This window comes from Ixodes scapularis, unplaced genomic scaffold, assembly GCF_016920785.2.
Source record: "Ixodes scapularis isolate PalLabHiFi unplaced genomic scaffold, ASM1692078v2 PGA_scaffold0__279_contigs__length_252992795, whole genome shotgun sequence".
NCBI classification, from domain to species: domain Eukaryota; kingdom Metazoa; phylum Arthropoda; class Arachnida; order Ixodida; family Ixodidae; genus Ixodes; species Ixodes scapularis.
In genome coordinates this window covers 113348540-113356059 of record NW_024609835.1, presented here as the reverse complement: position 1 = coordinate 113356059, position 7520 = coordinate 113348540, and positions in this window count along the sequence as shown.

The window sequence follows — 7520 nt, the reverse complement described above, 5'->3', positions numbered from 1 at the left end:
AAATGAAACATGCACGTTTGGCTGTTTAAACAATTATAGACCTATTTCTGTGTTTTCAGTTTTTTTGTTTTTTTTTAAGGTAGCTGAAAATAATAAATATAAACGACTTGTTTAATTTTTACTTCGAATAATATTCTAGTAAAGGAACAATTCGCTTTTGAGAAAAATAAGTCACCAGAAGTTGCACTGCTTGGAATAAAAGAACAAATCCTTAAGAATATAGAACAAAATGTATATACGCTAGGCATATTCCTTGACCTTAAAAAGGCATTCGATTGTGCTCAACATGCCATACACTTAAAGAAACTTTACTTCTGCGGAGTCCGGGGTGTTGCGTTATTATTATTTAAAAACTATCTCGCGTCCAGAACACAGTAGGTAACCATAAAGGGAGTAAGATCAGATTTTCAGCACATTAGATATGGAGTCTCTCAGGTATCTATTCTTGTACCTATACTATTTTTGTTATATATCAACGACATTGTAAACATACATGGTAGTTCAAATATAGTATTATATGCAGATGATACAAATATTTTTTTCTCCCGTGTAGACATACACGATCTCTTTGGAAGGGCAAAGAGATGGTTGATGGGGTTAGACATGTGGCTTAAATCAAATAAACTTTATTTAAACGTAGACAAAAGTCAGTACTTACTATTTAAACCGAAAGGAGTGACATTACCGTAAAATTTTGCAATTAGAGTTCCAGGACTCTTTCATCCAACAGTCTGCAAAAATTCGATTCTTGGGAGTTCTATTCCACGAAAACTTATCATGGACACCGCATATTGATTCGCTTATAAAAAATCTTTGTCGAGCTGTTGGTCTCTTGAATAGATTAAGATATCATCTCCCCCAAAAAGCTAAACGTCAAATTTATTTCGCCCTCAAACACTCCCGCATAAGTTATTGTCTCTTGGTGTGGTCAAGTACGTCCCAAACAAATTTAGATCGTCTCTTATCTATACAAAAGCGAGCATTACGAGCAATTGGAAACACAGAATTTTTTTAGGACTGGCACACAATACTTCAGAGCATGCCAAATATTAAGCTTAAGAGATCTACACAAATATAAACTGTCCGTCGAGATTTGGCGGCAATTTCATACTGACCAAGTGTTGTTCCATGCAAAGTACCCCATAAAAATTAGACCATACAATGTAAGACAAAATGTAATATTGAAATGTTATTGACAAACAAATTATGGAGATCAGAAGCTAAGTTTTCAAATACCAGATTTTTTTAACCAACATCCATCTATTTTGGACTTTCTAAATAGTGCTACGTCACCCCCTAACTATAAGAAAAAGTGTGAAAGAAATTTTATTTACGGATGAGTAAAGCAACGAAAAATATGTCCTAAACTTCTTGAATGATAAATACATGTAATAGCACAAAAAATTAATTGATTAAAGATCAATTGAAGCGAAATGTAATATTATAGACAACTAGCCCACATCTGTTCGCACACCACTGGTAGTTCATTTGTTTTCTTTTGTGTTTTTTTTTTTATTGTATAGCAGTGAAAGCACGTCACTCTTGTTGTCTTGTTTTGCTACCGATGTTTCCAAAAAGGCTGGCGTGGCCTCGTCAGGCACTTCAAAGTGCCCTTAGCCACGTCCCCTGAGACTTTCTGTAAGTTTGTCTGAAATAAACTCATTCAAATAAAAACAAACAAACTCCCTTTAAAAGATCGACGGACCAGAGCACGCCGAAGGGCACAAGCAGAGTCGAGATCTCTATGTGATTCGCCAATTCTTCAGAAGAATTTGTTCTGAAGGTCTTATAAGTGCCCGTGAAGCAAAGGTATAAATAACTGTATACGCACCCTTGTATGTATGAAACACCTATACATTTAGTAAAAACTGCTGTGATACTGTCCGTCCGACGGTCTGCACATGCATTAGATTAAGGCCACCACGTTTTTTAGAAGGTGGAACTAATAATAAGCTCCTACGTTTTTTAACAACTCCACTAGATATATCTAGTTTTTGCCCTGGAGTGTATATAGTGTAACGCGTTACACGATATACACTAAAGGAGGAATTCAGAAACGGCATTAAAAAAGGAATTCAGACTCAGGCGTTGTTCATGCACAGAGATCTGTGTCCGAGACTTTTATGCAATTGATCCATCGCCCACCTCGTTACTCTAAAACCAGGGAAGAGCGTTTTATGCCCACCGAAAAGGTGAACCCGACCAAGCACGGCTTGACGGAAATCTCGTTTTCAAACGTTGCCTTCATTTGTTTAGCGCGTTCAGAATAACAATCAGCAGAATATAGGCCACACTTCAGGCGTACCCGGTCCGCGCTCTTCGATATCTGGAAAGACGCCTTAATGAATGACGCGAAGTCAAGAAGTTCGCTAGGCCTAAACGCCTACGTACAACCTCGCTTTTCTACAAGGAAGATAATCCTCTTAGCGCTCTTTTCTCCTGAGCTGCTAGGGCAGCCAATTCGCGGCAAGGCAAAAAGTGGAGAGGATATAGGACAGCAGGAGGCCGGCCAAAGCGGAAAGCGCCAATCATACGTGGGCCTTTAACTGCACCAGAAACTAGATCATTCAGAATTGCAGGGGCCGGGAGATCCTAACTGCGTTCATGGCCCAAAGGAGCCCCATACCAACCATAAAATACTTATTCATGCGTTTTACGGGCAGCTCGCGAACTTCGCCGATGTAAAAGGTGCATGCTTCCCTTCAATTTCTGTATTTCGTTGTTAGTACTTTTATTTTATGTGACCTTTATTGACTTTGTCGACGGTTATTCTTTCCTTGAATTACCTCTAACTAATTAAGTTCATCGTCCATAATGTCTACATTGCTATGACCTAAAGCCTTTTAATTGCCTAATCTCGCTTGCGGCAAAAAACTGTTGTGTGTGTGTGTGTGTGTGTGTTTTTTTTTTTTTTTTTTTTTTTTTTTTTTTTTTTTTTTTTGCGAGGCAAAATTAGGCTTTTGGAGACTGGAATAATCGGCTGAAGTGACGACTATTCTCAGATGGCTCAAAGTTACTAACAGGGTGGGTTTGATATATCTGATACCAATGTTTGTTGTTCCTTCATATAGGGCGACGAGGCCTTCCGAGAGAGACGTTCAAATGCGAATTGTATTTGAAGTTTAGGCACTTTACGGCGAGTACACTTCTAACGCACTTACACAACTGTGGCACAAGTCTCCGCGCGCGAGAAGCTACCGAGCGAGAAGTTTCTCGGTCGCTGCGGTAACTTCAGAAGAGAAGTGCTCTATTAACGCACCGAATGGTTTTCAACAGGACCCACTACTTTCAGAAACGTGTACTTCCGTGCGCTCGTCCATCCGTCTGTTCAAGTTTCCCAATTAGATTTAAAGGAAAAATTGAACGGGTGTATAATTATAAACAAGTTTAGGTCGCCTCACATGTTTTTGATGGCGTGGAAAGTGTTTTCACGCTAGATTGAGCGAAAAAATCGAAATAGTGTTTACATATACACCAATTTACGTCATGTGAAGTCACGAGAGACCACAATTTGACACCGTGTCGTTATGGCACGTGAAAGCGTCGAAGGACGTCAGGTCACGTGACGTCAATTAATAATCAATATGTTCTTCGCTCCCCAGAACAACTTTCTAGTGTCTTCTGAACAAGCTGAAGCGAAGGCTCTCTAAATACTGGATTTGAACTATTATATGATTTTGCAAAAACAAAATGGCTGTGCCCATTTTACAGCGAAGCTGTTTTGTGCTAGGATCTGGAAAAAAAATTAAAGCCGTTTGCAACTCCCTGTAACGCCGGTTGGAGCGCAGCTCTTGAGGAGGAGGATGGAAGCGTACTGAGGGACAGGTAACTCCTTGAGGTCACGTGACCTCATGGGAGGTCGGGTGACGTCAAGGGGATCACGTGACCTCGGGGGAGCGGGGTCACGTGACCCCAGAGGGTGACGTGACCTCAGGAGAATTACGTGACCTCAGGTGGCCACGTGACCTCAGGTGGCCACGTGACCTCAAGGGGTCACGTGACCTCAGGGGGTTCACGTGACTCGAGGGGGGTCACGTGACCTTAGGGAGTCATGTGACCTCAGGGGTCACATGACTTGGGAGGTCACGTGACCTCGAGGGTTCACGTGACCTTGACGATGACGATTCGATGACGTCATCAGTGACGTCACTCATGACGTCATCAGTGATGATGACGATGACGATGCGGATGCCAATGACGTCATCAGTGATGATGACGATGACGATGCGGATGCCAATGACGTCATCAGTGATGATGACGATGCGGATGATGGCATCATCAGGTTGCATGCAACCTGGATTGCATGCATCAGGTTGCATGCAATTCGTTGTATGCCAGTTGCATGCAACTTCCGAAGGAACCCGAGGCCCTCCCGAAGGAACCCGAGGTCCTCCCGAAGTCCTACCGAAAAACCCCGAGGTCATCCCGAGGTCCTCCCGAAGGGACTTGAGATCCTCCCGAAGGACCTCGGGTTCCTTCGGGAGGACCTCGGGTCCCTTCGGAAAAATTTACCCACAATGCACCGCGCGGTTACGCCGACGGCGACGCCGACGCCGCTCAAGCCGGAAACGGGCGCCTAAGAGCTGCGCTCTAAAATGCATCCATGATTGTTTACAAAAAACTCACGTTCAAACGGGGTCGTTCGTTTCGATTGGTCGTAATAAACGAGTAGTATACCTCGCTATTATAAAAATTTACGTAAATAACACAATGAGGTTTGAGGAAATCAATTCCGAATAGGCTAGATTTAACAAGAATGCGTTGTTTCAAATATATGCAACCGACATTATTTTAAAGGGATCAGGAAACGGTTTTTCAGCTTCTTTCTTTTGGACTCTTCAGCTCAACTCAAAAGTGACATAAAAAATCACGTAGTTGTGACGTGCTTGGTCACTGGATGCGATGGCTCCAAGATTCCGCCGTGCCTTAAATGGACACTGACAGGGTATTTATGCTGCTTGTTGGAATTTTCCTTTTCTTTTTTTCTCCTTTTTTTTTTTTTTTTTTTTTTTTTTGTACATGACAGATGAGAGCTTAACTACCCAGAGCGGAATTTGCGGCTCGGAATTCGTTTTTTTTCCGCCCGAAAGCCGCCGATCGAGAACTGGCCGCTTTGAGTCGCGCTCACTCTCTTTTCCCTGGTCACGTACCGTTTTCTATGATTTAGACACAACCACCAACTATAATCAAAGTCGTGGGTCATCGAACGCACGCACTCAGTATTAAAAATAGAGAGGAAGTATGATACCCTTTTTTTTGTGACTTCTAAAAAGCCGCAAATACGTTGATTGAAGAAAAAAAGTTGCACAGCCACGTGACTTCCGCCCATTCTCTCCACCTAATTATTTCTTTTTCCTCCCCAGTCTAGTTTCGGTTTGCGTTTCGAGCACTTGCGTTTTTCTTTTACTTTATTAAAAATATACGTGACGCTGTAGCAAACTATCGATTGGGTAGTTTCCTGGCACCATATTATTCGTCTAGCAAAAAATAAAACAAAAGTTTTTGAGGGTTTTCGGTGTCCCTTCAAGCACACCTAGAACTTGCCATTCTAAAGGGGTGATAAGTGCCGTCACGACAGTCATTGGCCACGAACGCGAATCCAAATGTTCGCCGACGGGTTGATTGTTAACGAGCGCATACGTCCAAGCGACGCAGTGCTCGTCTCCAATGCGTGAACGGGTTACGACTGACGTGTTTCAGCGCCGCGGATGCAGCACAGTGAAAAGGCCAAGAGCTTTAGAAGGAAAGAAAAGCAGAAATAGTACGCAATATATTTTTGTACCTAAAAGCAGGTTTTTGGCTTCCTACCTTTGTGTACTAGTTTTCTTTTGGCGCACTAAACGATATGTGATTAGCGAAATCTCAATTTATTCCCGCCCGAAATAATTTCATGGTCACTTTAAGCAGATAGTATTGCATTTTCATCGTTGGAAATGACTAGATTAGAGCTTTTTGATAATGTCAAGGCAAATAAATAATCTAAGTAGGTCACATTTAAGAACTTGCCCAACTTTGCTAGAAATCATCAAAGCTACATAATGCGACATGTATTTTTATATTGTTCCAAAATATAAAAATATTTCCAATTCCATATGCAGAATGAAGCCTATTTTGAGAAGCTAACAAAAGAATCATAATACTTTATTTTTTTATAGAAGTGATAAAATTGCGAGGCGGTCAAACATGCGATTTCCGACAATGGGAGAAAGGTCTGTTTTCTCCTCGGTCGCTTCTATGGTCAATAACTTGAATACTAAAATCCGCCAATCTTGCAGTTTGCATTCTCTTTCGTTCCAAGAATGCTCCCAAAACACTTTTTTAAATCAAATCTCAAATCAAAAAGTATATAGCAGGACTATTCACGAATATGTTACTTCGCTGGGCGGCTCAGCCTATACCTAAAACTGCGCGTAGTGCACAAAAAAAAGAAAAAAAAAAGAAAACGGCACACAAAGCCTTCGCTACTAGTCGGAAACAGTATTCTTCCGATAGAGCAGGAGCGAGCGAGGCAAACACCAAAGCCTCGCACGGCGTTCGGTAAACTTTGCCGTGGACCTCGTTTGTGTATTAGTGCAGTCCTCCGTAATGAAGTTCGACCACCCGACCCTAACAAGCGACGTGTTTACCCTGGCCATGCTTGGAACGGCTGACTGCGTCAGCAACATTCGTGCTCCCGCACACTTTGTCACCGGTTCGACCGTGGTACACAGATCCGCCCGCTCTTCTCCGTGCAGCGGGGAACGAGAAGGAGGAGGTTTGGAAATATTTGCCCGAGTTTCGTAGCATGTAGTCGCCGGTCTAGTGGTACGCGGGTATTATGACGGTCTAACCCGTGCGGGGAGTGCCCGACCTCGATAATCCCACCGAAGCCTCGTCTCCATGGCGGCTTAACACATTTTTTTCTGTGTGCGTGTGTGTGTGTCCTAATGGTATTTGCCGAGCGAACTTTGACGGGCTTTAAGTGGGAAGGTTTCAAACCAACGAGCAGTGACAGAATGTTAAGTTTGTTGTTTTATTTTAGTGATTGGTAGCTTAATAAACGCAGGACGTGGCGAAATTGTGTTTGACGCTCCTCGCCTCGCGAATTGTGCTTCGGCGTTGTTCTCGGCTGGTGGCGCAGTCTCATCTCTTAGCAAAAAGAGGCCGTACTTGAAACGAAGTTGAAATTTATTAAATATGAATTTTCGAAATTATTGAATATGATTTATTGAATATGAATTTTGTATTCATTTTGTATTATTTTGCCCACATTCGAAATAAGCGCGTAAGGTATTCAAAATTTATCATACATATTAATCAGAAACGATTTTAGATGTACTAAAAATGTAATTCCTCCCCCAAGATGCCATTTGTGTATTAAAAACTGGCTATACAATTTTTTTTTTATTTGGTTAGCAAACGGTATCCCTGTGGTATTTGAAGGCACTACCAAATACACCCCACAACTATACATAATAAACGAACTCAAACACAAATACATGACGCACTGAACACCTGAATCGCAGTCCCGTTGACTGCTC